This window comes from Halichoerus grypus, chromosome X (assembly GCF_964656455.1).
Source record: "Halichoerus grypus chromosome X, mHalGry1.hap1.1, whole genome shotgun sequence".
Classification (NCBI taxonomy): domain Eukaryota; kingdom Metazoa; phylum Chordata; class Mammalia; order Carnivora; family Phocidae; genus Halichoerus; species Halichoerus grypus.
Genome location: NC_135727.1, coordinates 78,719,737 through 78,743,580, shown reverse-complemented (window position 1 = coordinate 78,743,580; position 23,844 = coordinate 78,719,737).

The following is a 23,844-nucleotide window of genomic DNA, read 5'->3' as shown; positions in this document are numbered from 1 at the left end:
CACGACTCCCCACTTGCTCCATGAAACTAGTACTGCGGCCCCACTTTTGAATTGAAGTCTAATGGCTAGCTTTCTAACTCGAAGAAACAACACTGTAGAGAAACCGTGCTTTAGCTACCGTCGACCTCTCTGTGGGCGAAGAAGTTTAGGGTGTACTGTGGCTGAGAGCCTGGGGACGGTTTCCATATCGTAATATCGGGGGAGAGACAGGCCAGTACAGAAGGCAGCTCTCAACTCACATCATGGTTATGGGGCTAGTACCGTTGCCCTGGGTGTGTGTGCAGGCTTAAAGACAGCCACCTAACTCAAAGGAAAAACACGGTAGAGAATCCGTGCTTCAGCTAAAACAGCCGCTCCTGAGGGTGGAAGCATTTGGTTGTGTGCGTGCGTGAGAGGACTGCAAGGGAGTCCAAAGTTTCTGCGAGTGAGAGTCAGGCCCCAGCAAAAGGCAGAACACGACTCCCCGTGTGTTTCCTTTAGCTAGCACTGCGGCCCTACTTTTGCATGGAAGTCTAATCGCTAGCGTTCTTCCTGGAAGAAACAACACGGTAGAGAAACCGTGCTTTAGCTACCATCCACCTCTCTGAGGGAGGAAGCACTTTCCAGGCTACCGTGGGTGAGAGCCTGAGGAACGGGTTCCTTACGTGAAACCGAAGGAGAAGGAGTCCGGGCCAGAAGGCTCCTCTCGACTCAGCTCTTGTTACCTGAAGCTAACACTTCGGCTCCATGTGTGCATAGGAATGCTAAGGGCTCCGCACTGATTTGGCAGAAAGAAGCCGGTCAAGAACCCCAGCTTCAGCTCATTCGCCTCTCCACAGGGTGGCAGCATTTTCAAGTCTGCTCGAGTGCAAACCTGGGGAAGGAGTCCCAGCAGAATTCGGAGGGAGAAATAAGCATGGGCAGAAGACACCTATCGACTCAACTCTTGTTTCGGGAAACTAGATCGGCTCTCCCGTGTGTGCGTGGAGTCCTCAGTGCCATCCACGTAACGCAAAGGAACAAAACTGTAGAGAACCCGTGCCTCAGCAAAGATCGCCCTTCCTGAGCGGGAACTTCATGTATTGTGTGTTTTTGTGAAAGCATGAGAAATGGAACCTACACGTAACCCGGAGTGAGAAGCAGGCCTGGAAGGAAGGCTGCTGTCGACTCACCTCTTGTTTGAGGAGATTAGCACTGCTGCACCCTGTGTGCCTGGATGCCTAGTTACCAGGCTACTAACACCAAGAATCAATCCTATAGAGTGACTGCGCTTCAGTTAACATTGCCGTTCCTGAAGCAGGAGGAATTTGACACTGCTCGTGTACGAGACACCGGGGAAAGGGTCCCATACGTGAAATGGAGTGAGAAACAGGCCGGTGCGGAAGGCAGCTCTCAAGTCACCTCTGGTTTATGAGGCTAGTACCCTTGCCCCGGGGGTGCCTGCAGGCCTAAAGCCAACCACCTAACTCAAAGGAACAACTCTGTAGGGAATTTCTGCTTCGGCTAAAAGAGCCATGCCTCAGGGTGGACGCATTTTGCTGTGTGCATGCGTGAGCGCACTGCAGGTGAGCCCAAAACCATTTTCCTTGTGAGACCCAGGCCCCGGAAGAAGCCAGAACACGACTCCCCACTTGCTCCATGAAGCTAGAACTGCGGTCCCAATTTTGCTTGGAAGTCTAATAGATAGCTTTCTAACTCGGAGAAACAACACTGTAGAGAAACCGTGCTTTAGCTACTGTCGACCTCTCTGTGGGCGAAGCAGTTTAGGGTGTACTGTGGCTGAGAGCCTGGGGACGGTTTCCATTTCGTAATATCGGGGGAGAGAAAGGCCGGTACATAATGCAGCTCTGAACTCACTACATGGTTATGGGGAAAGTTCCGTTCCCCCGTGGGAGTGTGCAGGCTTAAACACAGCCACCTTACTCGACGGAAAAACTCGGTTGAGAGCCTGTGCTGCAGGTAAAACAGCTGCTCCTGAGTGTGGAAGCATTTTGTTGTGTGCGTGCGTGAGAGCACTGCAAGGGAGTCCAAAGCTTTTTGCGAGTGAGACTCAGGCCCCAGCGAAAGGCAGAACACCACTCCCCATGTGTTTCATCAAGCTAGCACGGCAGCCCCACTTTTGCATGGAAGTCTAATAGCTAGCGTTGTAACTCGAAGAAACAACAGTGTAGAGAAACGGTGCCTTAGCTACCGTCGACCTCTCTGTGGGCGAAGCAGTTTAGGGTAAACTGTGGCTGAGAGCCTGGGGACGGTTTCAATATCGTAATATCAGGGAGAGACAGGCCGGTACAGAAGGCAGCTCTCAATTCACATCATGGTTATGCGGATAGTACCGTTGCCCAGGGTGTGTGTGCCGGTTTAAACACAGCCACCTAATTCAAAGGAAAAACTCCCTTGAGAGCCTGTGCTGCAGGTAAAACAGCTGCTCCTGTGGGTGGAAGCATTTTGTTGTGTGCGTGCGTGAGAGCACGGCAAGGGAGTCCAAAGCTTTTTGCGAGTGACACTCAGGCCCGAGCGAAAGGCAGAACACGTCTCCCCATGTGATTCATCAAACTAGCACGGCAGCCCCACTTTGGCATGGAAGGCCAATAGCTAGCGTTCTAACTCGCAGAAACAACACTGTAGAGAAACCGTGCTTTAGCTACCGTCGACCTCTCTGTGGGTGAAGTAGTTGAGGGTGTACTGTGGCTGAGAGCCTGGGGACGGTTTCCATTTCGTAATATCGGGGGAGAGACAGGCCGGTACAGAAGGCACCTCTCAACTCACTACATGGTTATGGGGCTAGTTCCGTTGCCCAGGGTGTGTTTGCTGGCTTAAAGACAGCCACCTAACTCAAAGGAAAAACACGGTAGAGAATCCGTGCTTCAGCTAAAACAGCCGCTCCTGAGGGTGGAAGCATTGGGTTGTGTGCGTCCGTGAGAGCACTGCAAGGGAGTCCAAAGCTTTTTGCGAGTGAGACTCAGGCCCCAGCGAAAGGCAGAACACCACTCCCCATGTGTTTCATCAAGCTAGCACGGCAGCCTCACTTTTGCATGGAAGTCCAATAGCTAGCGTTCTAACTCGAAGAAACAACACTGGAGAGAAACGGTGCCTTAGCTACCGTCGACCTCTCTGTGGGCGAAGCACTTTAGGGTAAACTGTGGCTGAGAGCCTGGGGACGGTTTCAATATCGTAATATCAGGGAGAGACAGGCCGGTACAGAAGGCAGCTCTCAACTCACATCATGGTTATGCGGATAGTACCGTTGCCCAGGGTGTGTGTGCCGGTTTAAACACAGCCACCTAATTCAAAGGAAAAACTCCCTTGAGAGCCTGTGCTGCAGGTAAAACAGCTGCTCCTGTGGGTGGAAGCATTTTGTTGTGTGTGTGCGTGAGAGCACGGCAAGGGAGTCCAAAGCTTTTTGCGAGTGAGACTCAGGCCCCAGCGAAAGGCAGAACACGACTCCCCATGTGTTTCATCAAGCTAGCACGGCAGCCCCACTTTTGCATGGAAGGCTAATAGCTAGCGTTCTAACTCGAAGAAACGACACTGTAGAGAAACCGTGCTTTAGCTCCCGTCGACCTCTCTGTGGGCGAAGCAGTTTAGGGTGTACTGTGGGTGAGAGCCTGGGGACGGTTTCAATATCGTAATATCGGGGGAGAGACAGGCCAGTACAGAAGGCAGCTCTCAACTCACATCATGGTTATGGGGCTAGTACCGTTGCCCTGGGTGTGTGTGCAGGCTTAAAGACAGCCACCTAACTCAAAGGAAAAACACGGTAGAGAATCCGTGCTTCAGCTAAAACAGCCGCTCCTGAGGGTGGAAGCATTAGGTTGTGTGCGTGCGTGAGAGGACTGCAAGGGAGTCCAAAGTTTCTGCGAGTGAGACTCAGGCCCCAGCAAAAGGCAGAACACGACTCCCCGTGTGTTTCCTTTAGCTAGCACTGCGGCCCTACTTTTGCATGGAAGTCTAATCGCTAGCGTTCTTCCTGGAAGAAACAACACGGTAGAGAAACCGTGCTTTAGCTACCATCCACCTCTCTGAGGGAGGAAGCACTTTCCAGGCTACCGTGGGTGAGAGCCTGAGGAACGGGTTCCTTACGTGAAACCGAGGGAGAAGGAGTCCGGGCCAGAAGGCTCCTCTCGACTCAGCTCTTGTTACCTGAAGCTAACACTTCGGCTCCATGTGTGCATAGGAATGCTAAGGGCTCCGCACTGATTTGGCAGAAAGAAGCCGGTCAAGAACCCCAGCTTCAGCTCATTCGCCTCTCCACAGGGTGGCAGCATTTTCAAGTCTGCTCGAGTGCAAACCTGGGGAAGGAGTCCCAGCAGAATTCGGAGGGAGAAATAAGCATGGGCAGAAGACACCTATCGACTCAACTCTTGTTTCGGGAAACTAGATCGGCTCTCCCGTGTGTGCGTGGAGTCCTCAGTGCCATCCACGTAACGCAAAGGAACAAAACTGTAGAGAACCCGTGCCTCAGCAAAGATCGCCCTTCCTGAGCGGGAACTTCATGTATTGTGTGTTTTTGTGAAAGCATGAGAAATGGAACCTACACGTAACTCGGAGTGAGAAGCAGGCCTGGAAGGAAGGCTGCTGTCGACTCACCTCTTGTTTGAGGAGATTAGCACTGCTGCACCCTGTGTGCCTGGATGCCTAGTTACCAGGCTACTAACACCAAGAATCAATCCTATAGAGGGACTGCGCTTCAGTTAACATTGCCGTTCCTGAAGCAGGAGGAATTTGACACTGCTCGTGTACGAGACACCGGGGAAAGGGTCCCATACGTGAAATGGAGTGAGAAACAGGCCGGTGCGGAAGGCAGCTCTCAAGTCACCTCTGGTTTATGAGGCTAGTACCCTTGCCCCGGGGGTGCCTGCAGGCCTAAAGCCAACCACCTAACTCAAAGGAACAACTCTGTAGGGAATTTCTGCTTCGGCTAAAAGAGCCATGCCTCAGGGTGGACGCATTTTGCTGTGTGCATGCGTGAGCGCACTGCAGGTGAGCCCAAAACCATTTTCCTTGTGAGACCCAGGCCCCGGAAGAAGCCAGAACACGACTCCCCACTTGCTCCATGAAGCTAGAACTGCGGTCCCAATTTTGCTTGGAAGTCTAATAGATAGCTTTCTAACTCGGAGAAACAACACTGTAGAGAAACCGTGCTTTAGCTACTGTCGACCTCTCTGTGGGCGAAGCAGTTTAGGGTGTACTGTGGCTGAGAGCCTGGGGACGGTTTCCATTTCGTAATATCGGGGGAGAGAAAGGCCGGTACATAATGCAGCTCTGAACTCACTACATGGTTATGGGGAAAGTTCCGTTCCCCCGTGGGAGTGTGCAGGCTTAAACACAGCCACCTTACTCGACGGAAAAACTCGGTTGAGAGCCTGTGCTGCAGGTAAAACAGCTGCTCCTGAGTGTGGAAGCATTTTGTTGTGTGCGTGCGTGAGAGCACTGCAAGGGAGTCCAAAGCTTTTTGCGAGTGAGACTCAGGCCCCAGCGAAAGGCAGAACACCACTCCCCATGTGTTTCATCAAGCTAGCACGGCAGCCCCACTTTTGCATGGAAGTCTAATAGCTAGCGTTGTAACTCGAAGAAACAACAGTGTAGAGAAACGGTGCCTTAGCTACCGTCGACCTCTCTGTGGGCGAAGCAGTTTAGGGTAAACTGTGGCTGAGAGCCTGGGGACGGTTTCAATATCGTAATATCAGGGAGAGACAGGCCGGTACAGAAGGCAGCTCTCAATTCACATCATGGTTATGCGGATAGTACCGTTGCCCAGGGTGTGTGTGCCGGTTTAAACACAGCCACCTAATTCAAAGGAAAAATTCCCTTGAGAGCCTGTGCTGCAGGTAAAAGAGCTGCTCCTGTGGGTGGAAGCATTTTGTTGTGTGTGTGCGTGAGAGCACGGCAAGGGAGTCCAAAGCTTTTTGCGAGTGAGACTCAGGCCCCAGCGAAAGGCAGAACACGACTCCCCATGTGTTTCATCAAGCTAGCACGGCAGCCCCACTTTTGCATGGAAGGCTAATAGCTAGCGTTCTAACTCGAAGAAACGACACTGCAGAGAAACCGTGCTTTAGCTACCGTCGACCTCTCTGTGGGGGAAGCAGTTTAAGGTGTACAGTGGGTGAGAGCCTGGGGACGGTTTCCATTTCGTAATATCGGGGGAGAGACAGGCCGGTACAGAAGGCAGCTCTCAACTCACTACATGGTTATGGGGCTAGTTCCGTTGCCCATGTTGTGTGTGCCGGCTTAAACACAGCCACCTAACTCGAAGGAAAAACTCGGTAGAGAGCCTGTGCTGCAGGTAAAACAGCTGCTCCTGAGTGTGGAGGCATTTTGTTGTGTGCGTGCGTGAGAGCACTGCAAGGGAGTCCAAAGCTTTTTGCGAGTGAGACTCAGGCCCCAGCGAAAGGCAGAACACGACTCCCCATGTGTTTCATCACGCTAGCACGGCAGCCGCACTTTTGCATGGAAGTCTAATAGCTAGCGTTCTAACTGGAAGAAAACACTGTAGAGAGACCGTGCTTTAGCTACCGTCGACCTCTAGACGGAGGAAGCATTCCACGGAGTACCGTGGCTGAGAGCCTGGGGAACGGGTTCCATACGTGAAAACAAGGGAGAAATAGGTCCTGGCAGAAGGCACCTCTGGACTCAGCTCTTGCTACCTGAAGCTAACACTACTGCTCCATGTGTGCTTGGAATGCTATGTGCTCGACACTGACTGGGAATAAACAAGCCTGTAAAGAATCCCAGCTGCAGCTCATTCGCCTACCAGGCTACTAACACCAAGAATCAATGCTGTAGCGTTACTGCGCTTTAGCTAACATTGCCGTTCCTGAAGCCGCAGGAGTTGTATAGTGCTCGTGTATGAGAGACCGGGGAAAGGGTCCCATACGTGAAATGGAGTGAGAAACAGGCTGGTGCGGAAGGCAGCTCTCAACTTACCTCTTGTTTATGAGGCTAGGACCCTTGCCCCGGGTGTGCCTGCAGGCCATAAGCCAACCACCTAACTCAAAGGAACAACTCTGTAGGGAATTCCTGCTTCGCCTAAAATAGCCATGCCTCAGGGTGGATGCATTGTGTGGTGTGCATGCGTGAGTGCACAGCAAGTGAGTCCAAAACCATTTTCCCTGTGAGACCCAGGCCCCGGAAGAAGCCAGAACACGACTCCCCACTTGCTCCATGAAACTAGTACTGCGGCCCCACTTTTGAATTGAAGTCTAATGGCTAGCTTTCTAACTCGAAGAAACAACACTGTAGAGAAACCGTGCTTTAGCTACCGTCGACCTCTCTGTGGGCGAAGAAGTTTAGGGTGTACTGTGGCTGAGAGCCTGGGGACGGTTTCCATATCGTAATATCGGGGGAGAGACAGGCCAGTACAGAAGGCAGCTCTCAACTCACATCATGGTTATGGGGCTAGTACCGTTGCCCTGGGTGTGTGTGCAGGCTTAAAGACAGCCACCTAACTCAAAGGAAAAACACGGTAGAGAATCCATGCTTCAGCTAAAACAGCCGCTCCTGAGGGTGGAAGCATTTGGTTGTGTGCGTGCGTGAGAGGACTGCAAGGGAGTCCAAAGTTTCTGCGAGTGAGACTCAGGCCCCAGCAAAAGGCAGAACACGACTCCCCGTGTGTTTCCTTTAGCTAGCACTGCGGCCCTACTTTTGCATGGAAGTCTAATCGCTAGCGTTCTTCCTGGAAGAAACAACACGGTAGAGAAACCGTGCTTTAGCTACCATCCACCTCTCTGAGGGAGGAAGCACTTTCCAGGCTACCGTGGGTGAGAGCCTGAGGAACGGGTTCCTTACGTGAAACCGAAGGAGAAGGAGTCCGGGCCAGAAGGCTCCTCTCGACTCAGCTCTTGTTACCTGAAGCTAACACTTCGGCTCCATGTGTGCATAGGAATGCTAAGGGCTCCGCACTGATTTGGCAGAAAGAAGCCGGTCAAGAACCCCAGCTTCAGCTCATTCGCCTCTCCACAGGGTGGCAGCATTTTCAAGTCTGCTCGAGTGCAAACCTGGGGAAGGAGTCCCAGCAGAATTCGGAGGGAGAAATAAGCATGGGCAGAAGACACCTATCGACTCAACTCTTGTTTCGGGAAACTAGATCGGCTCTCCCGTGTGTGCGTGGAGTCCTCAGTGCCATCCACGTAACGCAAAGGAACAAAACTGTAGAGAACCCGTGCCTCAGCAAAGATCGCCCTTCCTGAGCGGGAACTTCATGTATTGTGTGTTTTTGTGAAAGCATGAGAAATGGAACCTACACGTAACCCGGAGTGAGAAGCAGGCCTGGAAGGAAGGCTGCTGTCGACTCACCTCTTGTTTGAGGAGATTAGCACTGCTGCACCCTGTGTGCCTGGATGCCTAGTTACCAGGCTACTAACACCAAGAATCAATCCTATAGAGTGACTGCGCTTCAGTTAACATTGCCGTTCCTGAAGCAGGAGGAATTTGACACTGCTCGTGTACGAGACACCGGGGAAAGGGTCCCATACGTGAAATGGAGTGAGAAACAGGCCGGTGCGGAAGGCAGCTCTCAAGTCACCTCTGGTTTATGAGGCTAGTACCCTTGCCCCGGGGGTGCCTGCAGGCCTAAAGCCAACCACCTAACTCAAAGGAACAACTCTGTAGGGAATTTCTGCTTCGGCTAAAAGAGCCATGCCTCAGGGTGGACGCATTTTGCTGTGTGCATGCGTCAGCGCACTGCAGGTGAGCCCAAAACCATTTTCCTTGTGAGACCCAGGCCCCGGAAGAAGCCAGAACACGACTCCCCACTTGCTCCATGAAGCTAGAACTGCGGTCCCAATTTTGCTTGGAAGTCTAATAGATAGCTTTCTAACTCGGAGAAACAACACTGTAGAGAAACCGTGCTTTAGCTACTGTCGACCTCTCTGTGGGCGAAGCAGTTTAGGGTGTACTGTGGCTGAGAGCCTGGGGACGGTTTCCATTTCGTAATATCGGGGGAGAGAAAGGCCGGTACATAATGCAGCTCTGAACTCACTACATGGTTATGGGGAAAGTTCCGTTCCCCCGTGGGAGTGTGCAGGCTTAAACACAGCCACCTTACTCGACGGAAAAACTCGGTTGAGAGCCTGTGCTGCAGGTAAAACAGCTGCTCCTGAGTGTGGAAGCATTTTGTTGTGTGCGTGCGTGAGAGCACTGCAAGGGAGTCCAAAGCTTTTTGCGAGTGAGACTCAGGCCCCAGCGAAAGGCAGAACACCACTCCCCATGTGTTTCATCAAGCTAGCACGGCAGCCCCACTTTTGCATGGAAGTCTAATAGCTAGCGTTGTAACTCGAAGAAACAACAGTGTAGAGAAACGGTGCCTTAGCTACCGTCGACCTCTCTGTGGGCGAAGCAGTTTAGGGTAAACTGTGGCTGAGAGCCTGGGGACGGTTTCAATATCGTAATATCAGGGAGAGACAGGCCGGTACAGAAGGCAGCTCTCAATTCACATCATGGTTATGCGGATAGTACCGTTGCCCAGGGTGTGTGTGCCGGTTTAAACACAGCCACCTAATTCAAAGGAAAAATTCCCTTGAGAGCCTGTGCTGCAGGTAAAAGAGCTGCTCCTGTGGGTGGAAGCATTTTGTTGTGTGTGTGCGTGAGAGCACGGCAAGGGAGTCCAAAGCTTTTTGCGAGTGAGACTCAGGCCCCAGCGAAAGGCAGAACACGACTCCCCATGTGTTTCATCAAGCTAGCACGGCAGCCCCACTTTTGCATGGAAGGCTAATAGCTAGCATTCTAACTCGAAGAAACGACACTGTAGAGAAACCGTGCTTTAGCTCCCGTCGACCTCTCTGTGGGCGAAGCAGTTTAGGGTGTACTGTGGGTGAGAGCCTGGGGACGGTTTCAATATCGTAATATCGGGGGAGAGACAGGCCAGTACAGAAGGCAGCTCTCAACTCACATCATGGTTATGGGGCTAGTACCGTTGCCCTGGGTGTGTGTGCAGGCTTAAAGACAGCCACCTAACTCAAAGGAAAAACACGGTAGAGAATCCGTGCTTCAGCTAAAACAGCCGCTCCTGAGGGTGGAAGCATTAGGTTGTGTGCGTGCGTGAGAGGACTGCAAGGGAGTCCAAAGTTTCTGCGAGTGAGACTCAGGCCCCAGCAAAAGGCAGAACACGACTCCCCGTGTGTTTCCTTTAGCTAGCACTGCGGCCCTACTTTTGCATGGAAGTCTAATCGCTAGCGTTCTTCCTGGAAGAAACAACACGGTAGAGAAACCGTGCTTTAGCTACCATCCACCTCTCTGAGGGAGGAAGCACTTTCCAGGCTACCGTGGGTGAGAGCCTGAGGAACGGGTTCCTTACGTGAAACCGAGGGAGAAGGAGTCCGGGCCAGAAGGCTCCTCTCGACTCAGCTCTTGTTACCTGAAGCTAACACTTCGGCTCCATGTGTGCATAGGAATGCTAAGGGCTCCGCACTGATTTGGCAGAAAGAAGCCGGTCAAGAACCCCAGCTTCAGCTCATTCGCCTCTCCACAGGGTGGCAGCATTTTCAAGTCTGCTCGAGTGCAAACCTGGGGAAGGAGTCCCAGCAGAATTCGGAGGGAGAAATAAGCATGGGCAGAAGACACCTATCGACTCAACTCTTGTTTCGGGAAACTAGATCGGCTCTCCCGTGTGTGCGTGGAGTCCTCAGTGCCATCCACGTAACGCAAAGGAACAAAACTGTAGAGAACCCGTGCCTCAGCAAAGATCGCCCTTCCTGAGCGGGAACTTCATGTATTGTGTGTTTTTGTGAAAGCATGAGAAATGGAACCTACACGTAACTCGGAGTGAGAAGCAGGCCTGGAAGGAAGGCTGCTGTCGACTCACCTCTTGTTTGAGGAGATTAGCACTGCTGCACCCTGTGTGCCTGGATGCCTAGTTACCAGGCTACTAACACCAAGAATCAATCCTATAGAGGGACTGCGCTTCAGTTAACATTGCCGTTCCTGAAGCAGGAGGAATTTGACACTGCTCGTGTACGAGACACCGGGGAAAGGGTCCCATACGTGAAATGGAGTGAGAAACAGGCCGGTGCGGAAGGCAGCTCTCAAGTCACCTCTGGTTTATGAGGCTAGTACCCTTGCCCCGGGGGTGCCTGCAGGCCTAAAGCCAACCACCTAACTCAAAGGAACAACTCTGTAGGGAATTTCTGCTTCGGCTAAAAGAGCCATGCCTCAGGGTGGACGCATTTTGCTGTGTGCATGCGTGAGCGCACTGCAGGTGAGCCCAAAACCATTTTCCTTGTGAGACCCAGGCCCCGGAAGAAGCCAGAACACGACTCCCCACTTGCTCCATGAAGCTAGAACTGCGGTCCCAATTTTGCTTGGAAGTCTAATAGATAGCTTTCTAACTCGGAGAAACAACACTGTAGAGAAACCGTGCTTTAGCTACTGTCGACCTCTCTGTGGGCGAAGCAGTTTAGGGTGTACTGTGGCTGAGAGCCTGGGGACGGTTTCCATTTCGTAATATCGGGGGAGAGAAAGGCCGGTACATAATGCAGCTCTGAACTCACTACATGGTTATGGGGAAAGTTCCGTTCCCCCGTGGGAGTGTGCAGGCTTAAACACAGCCACCTTACTCGACGGAAAAACTCGGTTGAGAGCCTGTGCTGCAGGTAAAACAGCTGCTCCTGAGTGTGGAAGCATTTTGTTGTGTGCGTGCGTGAGAGCACTGCAAGGGAGTCCAAAGCTTTTTGCGAGTGAGACTCAGGCCCCAGCGAAAGGCAGAACACCACTCCCCATGTGTTTCATCAAGCTAGCACGGCAGCCCCACTTTTGCATGGAAGTCTAATAGCTAGCATTGTAACTCGAAGAAACAACAGTGTAGAGAAACGGTGCCTTAGCTACCGTCGACCTCTCTGTGGGCGAAGCAGTTTAGGGTAAACTGTGGCTGAGAGCCTGGGGACGGTTTCAATATCGTAATATCAGGGAGAGACAGGCCGGTACAGAAGGCAGCTCTCAATTCACATCATGGTTATGCGGATAGTACCGTTGCCCAGGGTGTGTGTGCCGGTTTAAACACAGCCACCTAATTCAAAGGAAAAATTCCCTTGAGAGCCTGTGCTGCAGGTAAAAGAGCTGCTCCTGTGGGTGGAAGCATTTTGTTGTGTGTGTGCGTGAGAGCACGGCAAGGGAGTCCAAAGCTTTTTGCGAGTGAGACTCAGGCCCCAGCGAAAGGCAGAACACGACTCCCCATGTGTTTCATCAAGCTAGCACGGCAGCCCCACTTTTGCATGGAAGGCTAATAGCTAGCGTTCTAACTCGAAGAAACGACACTGCAGAGAAACCGTGCTTTAGCTACCGTCGACCTCTCTGTGGGGGAAGCAGTTTAAGGTGTACAGTGGGTGAGAGCCTGGGGACGGTTTCCATTTCGTAATATCGGGGATGAGACAGGCCGGTACAGAAGGCAGCTCTCAACTCACTACATGGTTATGGGGCTAGTTCCGTTGCCCATGTTGTGTGTGCCGGCTTAAACACAGCCACCTAACTCGAAGGAAAAACTCGGTAGAGAGCCTGTGCTGCAGGTAAAACAGCTGCTCCTGAGTGTGGAGGCATTTTGTTGTGTGCGTGCGTGAGAGCACTGCAAGGGAGTCCAAAGCTTTTTGCGAGTGAGACTCAGGCCCCAGCGAAAGGCAGAACACGACTCCCCATGTGTTTCATCACGCTAGCACGGCAGCCGCACTTTTGCATGGAAGTCTAATAGCTAGCGTTCTAACTGGAAGAAAACACTGTAGAGAGACCGTGCTTTAGCTACCGTCGACCTCTAGACGGAGGAAGCATTCCACGGAGTACCGTGGCTGAGAGCCTGGGGAACGGGTTCCATACGTGAAAACAAGGGAGAAATAGGTCCTGGCAGAAGGCACCTCTGGACTCAGCTCTTGCTACCTGAAGCTAACACTACTGCTCCATGTGTGCTTGGAATGCTATGTGCTCGACACTGACTGGGAATAAACAAGCCTGTAAAGAATCCCAGCTGCAGCTCATTCGCCTACCAGGCTACTAACACCAAGAATCAATGCTGTAGCGTTACTGCGCTTTAGCTAACATTGCCGTTCCTGAAGCCGCAGGAGTTGTATAGTGCTCGTGTATGAGAGACCGGGGAAAGGGTCCCATACGTGAAATGGAGTGAGAAACAGGCCGGTGCGGAAGGCAGCTCTCAACTTACCTCTTGTTTATGAGGCTAGGACCCTTGCCCCGGGTGTGCCTGCAGGCCATAAGCCAACCACCTAACTCAAAGGAACAACTCTGTAGGGAATTCCTGCTTCGCCTAAAATAGCCATGCCTCAGGGTGGATGCATTGTGTGGTGTGCATGCGTGAGTGCACAGCAAGTGAGTCCAAAACCATTTTCCCTGTGAGACCCAGGCCCCGGAAGAAGCCAGAACACGACTCCCCACTTGCTCCATGAAACTAGTACTGCGGCCCCACTTTTGAATTGAAGTCTAATGGCTAGCTTTCTAACTCGAAGAAACAACACTGTAGAGAAACCGTGCTTTAGCTACCGTCGACCTCTCTGTGGGCGAAGAAGTTTAGGGTGTACTGTGGCTGAGAGCCTGGGGACGGTTTCCATATCGTAATATCGGGGGAGAGACAGGCCGGTACAGAAGGCAGCTCTCAACTCACATCATGGTTATGGGGCTAGTACCGTTGCCCAGGCTGTGTGTGCCAGCTTAAACACAGCCACCTAACTCGAAGGAAAAACTCGGTTGAGAGCCTGTGCTGCAGGTAAAACAGCTGCTCCTGAGGGTGACAGCATTTTGTTGTGTGCGTGCGTGAGAGCACTGCAAGGGAGTCCAAAGCTTTTTGCGAGTGAGACTCAGGCCCCAGCGAAAGGCAGAACACGACTCCCCATGTGTTTCAACACGCTAGCACGGCAGCCCCACTTTTGCATGGAAGTCTAATAGCTAGCGTTCTAACTCGAAGAAACAACACTGTAGAGAAACGGTGCCTTAGCTACCGTCGACCTCTCTGTGGGCGAAGCAGTTTAGGGTAAACTGTGGCTGAGAGCCTGGGGACGGTTTCAATATCGTAATATCAGAGAGAGACAGGCCGGTACAGAAGGCAGCTCTCAACTCACATCATGGTTATGCGGATAGTACCATTGCCCAGGGTGTGTGTGCCGGCTTAAACACAGCCACCTAATTCAAAGGAAAAACTCCCTTGAGAGCCTGTGCTGCAGGTAAAACAGCTGCTCCTGTGGGTGGAAGCATTTTGTTGTGTGCGTGCGGGAGAGCACGGCAAGGGAGTCCAAAGCTTTTTGCGAGTGACACTCAGGCCCGAGCGAAAGGCAGAACACGTCTCCCCATGTGATTCATCAAACTAGCACGGCAGCCCCACTTTGGCATGGAAGGCCAATAGCTAGCGTTCTAACTCGCAGAAACAACACTGTAGAGAAACCGTGCTTTAGCTACCGTCGACCTCTCTGTGGGTGAAGTAGTTGAGGGTGTACTGTGGCTGAGAGCCTGGGGACGGTTTCCATTTCGTAATATCGGGGGAGAGACAGGCCGGTACAGAAGGCACCTCTCAACTCACTACATGGTTATGGGGCTAGTTCCGTTGCCCAGGGTGTGTTTGCTGGCTTAAAGACAGCCACCTAACTCAAAGGAAAAACACGGTAGAGAATCCGTGCTTCAGCTAAAACAGCCGCTCCAGAGGGTGGAAGCATTGGGTTGTGTGCGTCCGTGAGAGCACTGCAAGGGAGTCCAAAGCTTTTTGCGAGTGAGACTCAGGCCCCAGCGAAAGGCAGAACACCACTCCCCATGTGTTTCATCAAGCTAGCACGGCAGCCTCACTTTTGCATGGAAGTCCAATAGCTAGCGTTCTAACTCGAAGAAACAACACTGGAGAGAAACGGTGCCTTAGCTACCGTCGACCTCTCTGTGGGCGAAGCACTTTAGGGTAAACTGTGGCTGAGAGCCTGGGGACGGTTTCAATATCGTAATATCAGGGAGAGACAGGCCGGTACAGAAGGCAGCTCTCAACTCACATCATGGTTATGCGGATAGTACCGTTGCCCAGGGTGTGTGTGCCGGTTTAAACACAGCCACCTAATTCAAAGGAAAAACTCCCTTGAGAGCCTGTGCTGCAGGTAAAACAGCTGCTCCTGTGGGTGGAAGCATTTTGTTGTGTGTGTGCGTGAGAGCACGGCAAGGGAGTCCAAAGCTTTTTGCGAGTGAGACTCAGGCCCCAGCGAAAGGCAGAACACGACTCCTCATGTGTTTCATCAAGCTAGCACGGCAGCCCCACTTTTGCATGGAAGGCTAATAGCTAGCGTTCTAACTCGAAGAAACGACACTGTAGAGAAACCGTGCTTTAGCTCCCGTCGACCTCTCTGTGGGCGAAGCAGTTTAGGGTGTACTGTGGGTGAGAGCCTGGGGACGGTTTCAATATCGTAATATCGGGGGAGAGACAGGCCAGTACAGAAGGCAGCTCTCAACTCACATCATGGTTATGGGGCTAGTACCGTTGCCCTGGGTGTGTGTGCAGGCTTAAAGACAGCCACCTAACTCAAAGGAAAAACACGGTAGAGAATCCGTGCTTCAGCTAAAACAGCCGCTCCTGAGGGTGGAAGCATTAGGTTGTGTGCGTGCGTGAGAGGACTGCAAGGGAGTCCAAAGTTTCTGCGAGTGAGACTCAGGCCCCAGCAAAAGGCAGAACACGACTCCCCGTGTGTTTCCTTTAGCTAGCACTGCGGCCCTACTTTTGCATGGAAGTCTAATCGCTAGCGTTCTTCCTGGAAGAAACAACACGGTAGAGAAACCGTGCTTTAGCTACCATCCACCTCTCTGAGGGAGGAAGCACTTTCCAGGCTACCGTGGGTGAGAGCCTGAGGAACGGGTTCCTTACGTGAAACCGAGGGAGAAGGAGTCCGGGCCAGAAGGCTCCTCTCGACTCAGCTCTTGTTACCTGAAGCTAACACTTCGGCTCCATGTGTGCATAGGAATGCTAAGGGCTCCGCACTGATTTGGCAGAAAGAAGCCGGTCAAGAACCCCAGCTTCAGCTCATTCGCCTCTCCACAGGGTGGCAGCATTTTCAAGTCTGCTCGAGTGCAAACCTGGGGAAGGAGTCCCAGCAGAATTCGGAGGGAGAAATAAGCATGGGCAGAAGACACCTATCGACTCAACTCTTGTTTCGGGAAACTAGATCGGCTCTCCCGTGTGTGCGTGGAGTCCTCAGTGCCATCCACGTAACGCAAAGGAACAAAACTGTAGAGAACCCGTGCCTCAGCAAAGATCGCCCTTCCTGAGCGGGAACTTCATGTATTGTGTGTTTTTGTGAAAGCATGAGAAATGGAACCTACACGTAACTCGGAGTGAGAAGCAGGCCTGGAAGGAAGGCTGCTGTCGACTCACCTCTTGTTTGAGGAGATTAGCACTGCTGCACCCTGTGTGCCTGGATGCCTAGTTACCAGGCTACTAACACCAAGAATCAATCCTATAGAGGGACTGCGCTTCAGTTAACATTGCCGTTCCTGAAGCAGGAGGAATTTGACACTGCTCGTGTACGAGACACCGGGGAAAGGGTCCCATACGTGAAATGGAGTGAGAAACAGGCCGGTGCGGAAGGCAGCTCTCAAGTCACCTCTGGTTTATGAGGCTAGTACCCTTGCCCCGGGGGTGCCTGCAGGCCTAAAGCCAACCACCTAACTCAAAGGAACAACTCTGTAGGGAATTTCTGCTTCGGCTAAAAGAGCCATGCCTCAGGGTGGACGCATTTTGCTGTGTGCATGCGTGAGCGCACTGCAGGTGAGCCCAAAACCATTTTCCTTGTGAGACCCAGGCCCCGGAAGAAGCCAGAACACGACTCCCCACTTGCTCCATGAAGCTAGAACTGCGGTCCCAATTTTGCTTGGAAGTCTAATAGATAGCTTTCTAACTCGGAGAAACAACACTGTAGAGAAACCGTGCTTTAGCTACTGTCGACCTCTCTGTGGGCGAAGCAGTTTAGGGTGTACTGTGGCTGAGAGCCTGGGGACGGTTTCCATTTCGTAATATCGGGGGAGAGAAAGGCCGGTACATAATGCAGCTCTGAACTCACTACATGGTTATGGGGAAAGTTCCGTTCCCCCGTGGGAGTGTGCAGGCTTAAACACAGCCACCTTACTCGACGGAAAAACTCGGTTGAGAGCCTGTGCTGCAGGTAAAACAGCTGCTCCTGAGTGTGGAAGCATTTTGTTGTGTGCGTGCGTGAGAGCACTGCAAGGGAGTCCAAAGCTTTTTGCGAGTGAGACTCAGGCCCCAGCGAAAGGCAGAACACCACTCCCCATGTGTTTCATCAAGCTAGCACGGCAGCCCCACTTTTGCATGGAAGTCTAATAGCTAGCGTTGTAACTCGAAGAAACAACAGTGTAGAGAAACGGTGCCTTAGCTACCGTCGACCTCTCTGTGGGCGAAGCAGTTTAGGGTAAACTGTGGCTGAGAGCCTGGGGACGGTTTCAATATCGTAATATCAGGGAGAGACAGGCCGGTACAGAAGGCAGCTCTCAATTCACATCATGGTTATGCGGATAGTACCGTTGCCCAGGGTGTGTGTGCCGGTTTAAACACAGCCACCTAATTCAAAGGAAAAATTCCCTTGAGAGCCTGTGCTGCAGGTAAAAGAGCTGCTCCTGTGGGTGGAAGCATTTTGTTGTGTGTGTGCGTGAGAGCACGGCAAGGGAGTCCAAAGCTTTTTGCGAGTGAGACTCAGGCCCCAGCGAAAGGCAGAACACGACTCCCCATGTGTTTCATCAAGCTAGCACGGCAGCCCCACTTTTGCATGGAAGGCTAATAGCTAGCGTTCTAACTCGAAGAAACGACACTGCAGAGAAACCGTGCTTTAGCTACCGTCGACCTCTCTGTGGGGGAAGCAGTTTAAGGTGTACAGTGGGTGAGAGCCTGGGGACGGTTTCCATTTCGTAATATCGGGGGAGAGACAGGCCGGTACAGAAGGCAGCTCTCAACTCACTACATGGTTATGGGGCTAGTTCCGTTGCCCATGTTGTCTGTGCAGGCTTAAACACAGCCACCTAACTCGAAGGAAAAACTCGGTAGAGAGCCTGTGCTGCAGGTAAAACAGCTGCTCCTGAGTGTGGAGGCATTTTGTTGTGTGCGTGCGTGAGAGCACTGCAAGGGAGTCCAAAGCTTTTTGCGAGTGAGACTCAGGCCCCAGCGAAAGGCAGAACACGACTCCCCATGTGTTTCATCACGCTAGCACGGCAGCCGCACTTTTGCATGGAAGTCTAATAGCTAGCGTTCTAACTGGAAGAAAACACTGTAGAGAGACCGTGCTTTAGCTACCGTCGACCTCTAGACGGAGGAAGCATTCCACGGAGTACCGTGGCTGAGAGCCTGGGGAACGGGTTCCATACGTGAAAACAAGGGAGAAATAGGTCCTGGCAGAAGGCACCTCTGGACTCAGCTCTTGCTACCTGAAGCTAACACTACTGCTCCATGTGTGCTTGGAATGCTATGTGCTCGACACTGACTGGGAATAAACAAGCCTGTAAAGAATCCCAGCTGCAGCTCATTCGCCTACCAGGCTACTAACACCAAGAATCAATGCTGTAGCGTTACTGCGCTTTAGCTAACATTGCCGTTCCTGAAGCCGCAGGAGTTGTATAGTGCTCGTGTATGAGAGACCGGGGAAAGGGTCCCATACGTGAAATGGAGTGAGAAACAGGCCGGTGCGGAAGGCAGCTCTCAACTCACCTCTTGTTTATGAGGCTAGGACCCTTGCCCCGGGTGTGCCTGCAGGCCATAAGCCAACCACCTAACTCAAAGGAACAACTCTGTAGGGAATTCCTGCTTCGCCTAAAATAGCCATGCCTCAGGGTGGATGCATTGTGTGGTGTGCATGCGTGAGTGCACAGCAAGTGAGTCCAAAACCATTTTCCCTGTGAGACCCAGGCCCCGGAAGAAGCCAGAACACGACTCCCCACTTGCTCCATGAAACTAGTACTGCGGCCCCACTTTTGAATTGAAGTCTAATGGCTAGCTTTCTAACTCGAAGAAACAACACTGTAGAGAAACCGTGCTTTAGCTACCGTCGACCTCTCTGTGGGCGAAGAAGTTTAGGGTGTACTGTGGCTGAGAGCCTGGGGACGGTTTCCATATCGTAATATCGGGGGAGAGACAGGCCGGTACAGAAGGCAGCTCTCAACTCACATCATGGTTATGGGGCTAGTACCGTTGCCCAGGCTGTGTGTGCCAGCTTAAACACAGCCACCTAACTCGAAGGAAAAACTCGGTTGAGAGCCTGTGCTGCAGGTAAAACAGCTGCTCCTGAGGGTGACAGCATTTTGTTGTGTGCGTGCGTGAGAGCACTGCAAGGGAGTCCAAAGCTTTTTGCGAGTGAGACTCAGGCCCCAGCGAAAGGCAGAACACGACACCCCATGTGTTTCAACACGCTAGCACGGCAGCCCCACTTTTGCATGGAAGTCTAATAGCTAGCGTTCTAACTCGAAGAAACAACACTGTAGAAAAACGGTGCCTTAGCTACCGTCGACCTCTCTGTGGGCGAAGCACTTTAGGGTAAACTGTGGCTGAGAGCCTGGGGACGGTTTCAATATCGTAATATCAGAGAGAGACAGGCCGGTACAGAAGGCAGCTCTCAACTCACATCATGGTTATGCGGATAGTACCATTGCCCAGGGTGTGCGTGCCGGCTTAAACACAGCCACCTAATTCAAAGGAAAAACTCCCTTGAGAGCCTGTGCTGCAGGTAAAACAGCTGCTCCTGTGGGTGGAAGCATTTTGTTGTGTGCGTGCGGGAGAGCACGGCAAGGGAGTCCAAAGCTTTTTGCGAGTGACACTCAGGCCCGAGCGAAAGGCAGAACACGTCTCCCCATGTGATTCATCAAACTAGCACGGCAGCCCCACTTTGGCATGGAAGGCCAATAGCTAGCGTTCTAACTCGAAGAAACAACACTGTAGAGAAACCGTGCTTTAGCTACCGTCGACCTCTCTGTGGGCGAAGAAGTTTAGGGTGTACTGTGGCTGAGAGCCTGGGGACGGTTTCCATATCGTAATATCGGGGGAGAGACAGGCCAGTACAGAAGGCAGCTCTCAACTCACATCATCGTTATGGGGCTAGTACCGTTGCCCTGGGTGTGTGTGCAGGCTTAAAGACAGCCACCTAACTCAAAGGAAAAACACGGTAGAGAATCCGTGCTTCAGCTAAAACAGCCGCTCCTGAGGGTGGAAGCATTTGGTTGTGTGCGTGCGTGAGAGGACTGCAAGGGAGTCCAAAGATTCTGCGAGTGAGACTCAGGCCCCAGCAAAAGGCAGAACACGACTCCCCGTGTGTTTCCTTTAGCTAGCACTGCGGCCCTACTTTTGCATGGAAGTCTAATCGCTAGCGTTCTTCCTGGAAGAAACAACACGGTAGAGAAACCGTGCTTTAGCTACCATCCACCTCTCTGAGGGAGGAAGCACTTTCCAGGCTACCGTGGGTGAGAGCCTGAGGAACGGGTTCCTTACGTGAAACCGAGGGAGAAGGAGTCCGGGCCAGAAGGCTCCTCTCGACTCAGCTCTTGTTACCTGAAGCTAACACTTCGGCTCCATGTGTGCATAGGAATGCTAAGGGCTCCGCACTGATTTGGCAGAAAGAAGCCGGTCAAGAACCCCAGCTTCAGCTCATTCGCCTCTCCACAGGGTGGCAGCATTTTCAAGTCTGCTCGAGTGCAAACCAGGGGAAGGAGTCCCAGCAGAATTCGGAGGGAGAAATAAGCATGGGCAGAAGACACCTATCGACTCAACTCTTGTTTCGGGAAACTAGATCGGCTCTCCCGTGTGTGCGTGGAGTCCTCAGTGCCATCCACGTAACGCAAAGGAACAAAACTGTAGAGAACCCGTGCCTCAGCAAAGATCGCCCTTCCTGAGCGGGAACTTCATGTATTGTGTGTTTTTGTGAAAGCATGAGAAATGGAACCTACACGTAACTCGGAGTGAGAAGCAGGCCTGGAAGGAAGGCTGCTGTCGACTCACCTCTTGTTTGAGGAGATTAGCACTGCTGCACCCTGTGTGCCTGGATGCCTAGTTACCAGGCTACTAACACCAAGAATCAATCCTATAGAGTGACTGCGCTTCAGTTAACATTGCCGTTCCTGAAGCAGGAGGAATTTGACACTGCTCGTGTACGAGACACCGGGGAAAGGGTCCCATACGTGAAATGGAGTGAGAAACAGGCCGGTGCGGAAGGCAGCTCTCAAGTCACCTCTGGTTTATGAGGCTAGTACCCTTGCCCCGGGGGTGCCTGCAGGCCTAAAGCCAACCACCTAACTCAAAGGAACAACTCTGTAGGGAATTTCTGCTTCGGCTAAAAGAGCCATGCCTCAGGGTGGACGCATTTTGCTGTGTGCATGCGTGAGCGCACTGCAGGTGAGCCCAAAACCATTTTCCTTGTGAGACCCAGGCCCCGGAAGAAGCCAGAACACGACTCCCCACTTGCTCCATGAAGCTAGAACTGCGGTCCCAATTTTGCTTGGAAGTCTAATAGATAGCTTTCTAACTCGGAGAAACAACACTGTAGAGAAACCGTGCTTTAGCTACTGTCGACCTCTCTGTGGGCGAAGCAGTTTAGGGTGTACTGTGGCTGAGAGCCTGGGGACGGTTTCCATTTCGTAATATCGGGGGAGAGAAAGGCCGGTACATAATGCAGCTCTGAACTCACTACATGGTTATGGGGAAAGTTCCGTTCCCCCGTGGGAGTGTGCAGGCTTAAACACAGCCACCTTACTCGACGGAAAAACTCGGTTGAGAGCCTATGCTGCAGGTAAAACAGTTGCTCCTGAGTGTGGAAGCATTTTGTTGTGTGCGTGCGTGAGAGCACTGCAAGGGAGTCCAAAGCTTTTTGCGAGTGAGACTCAGGCCCCAGCGAAAGGCAGAACACCACTCCCCATTGTTTCATCAAGCTAGCACGGCAGCCCCACTTTTGCATGGAAGTCTAATAGCTAGCGTTGTAACTCGAAGAAACAACAGTGTAGAGAAACGGTGCCTTAGCTACCGTCGACCTCTCGGTGGGCGAAGCAGTTTAGGGTAAACTGTGGCTGAGAGCCTGGGGACGGTTTCAATATCGTAATATCAGGGAGAGACAGGCCGGTACAGAAGGCAGCTCTCAATTCACATCATGGTTATGCGGATAGTACCGTTGCCCAGGGTGTGTGTGCCGGTTTAAACACAGCCACCTAATTCAAAGGAAAAACTCCCTTGAGAGCCTGTGCTGCAGGTAAAACAGCTGCTCCTGTGGGTGGAAGCATTTTGTTGTGTGCGTGCGTGAGAGCACGGCAAGGGAGTCCAAAGCTTTTTGCGAGTGACACTCAGGCCCGAGCGAAAGGCAGAACACGTCTCCCCATGTGATTCATCAAACTAGCATGGCAGCCCCACTTTGGCATGGAAGGCCAATAGCTAGCGTTCTAACTCGCAGAAACAACACTGTAGAGAAACCGTGCTTTAGCTACCGTCGACCTCTCTGTGGGTGAAGTAGTTGAGGGTGTACTGTGGCTGAGAGCCTGGGGACGGTTTCCATTTCGTAATATCGGGGGAGAGACAGGCCGGTACAGAAGGCACCTCTCAACTCACTACATGGTTATGGGGCTAGTTCCGTTGCCCAGGGTGTGTTTGCTGGCTTAAAGACAGCCACCTAACTCAAAGGAAAAACACGGTAGAGAATCCGTGCTTCAGCTAAAACAGCCGCTCCTGAGGGTGGAAGCATTGGGTTGTGTGCGTCCGTGAGAGCACTGCAAGGGAGTCCAAAGCTTTTTGCGAGTGAGACTCAGGCCCGAGCGAAAGGCAGAACACGTCTCCCCATGTGATTCATCAAACTAGCACGGCAGCCCCATTTTGGCATGGAAGGCCAATAGCTAGCGTTCTAACTCGAAGAAACGACACTGTAGAGAAACCGTGCTTTAGCTACCGTCGACCTCTCTGTGGGTGAAGTAGTTGAGGGTGTACTGTGGCTGAGAGCCTGGGGACGGTTTCCATTTCGTAATATCGGGGGAGAGACAGGTCGATACAGAAGGCACCTCTCAACTCACTACATGGTTATGGGGCTAGTTCCGTTGCCCAGGGTGTGTTTGCTGGCTTAAAGACAGCCACCTAACTCAAAGGAAAAACACGGTAGAGAATCCGTGCTTCAGCTAAAACAGCCGCTCCTGAGGGTGGAAGCATTGGGTTGTGTGCGTGCGTGAGAGGACTGCAAGGGAGTCCAAAGTTTCTGCGAGTGAGACTCAGGCCCCAGCAAAAGGCAGAACACGACTCCCCGTGTGTTTCCTTTAGCTAGCACTGCGGCCCTACTTTTGCATGGAAGTCTAATCGCTAGCGTTCTTCCTGGAAGAAACAACACGGTAGAGAAACCGTGCTTTAGCTACCATCCACCTCTCTGAGGGAGGAAGCACTTTCCAGGCTACCGTGGGTGAGAGCCTGAGGAACGGGTTCCTTACGTGAAACCGAGGGAGAAGGAGTCCGGGCCAGAAGGCTCCTCTCGACTCAGCTCTTGTTACCTGAAGCTAACACTTCGGCTCCATGTGTGCATAGGAATGCTAAGGGCTCCGCACTGATTTGGCAGAAAGAAGCCGGTCAAGAACCCCAGCTTCAGCTCATTCGCCTCTCCACAGGGTGGCAGCATTTTCAAGTCTGCTCGAGTGCAAACCTGGGGAAGGAGTCCCAGCAGAATTCGGAGGGAGAAATAAGCATGGGCAGAAGACACCTATCGACTCAACTCTTGTTTCGGGAAACTAGATCGGCTCTCCCGTGTGTGCGTGGAGTCCTCAGTGCCATCCACGTAACGCAAAGGAACAAAACTGTAGAGAACCCGTGCCTCAGCAAAGATCGCCCTTCCTGAGCGGGAACTTCATGTATTGTGTGTTTTTGTGAAAGCATGAGAAATGGAACCTACACGTAACTCGGAGTGAGAAGCA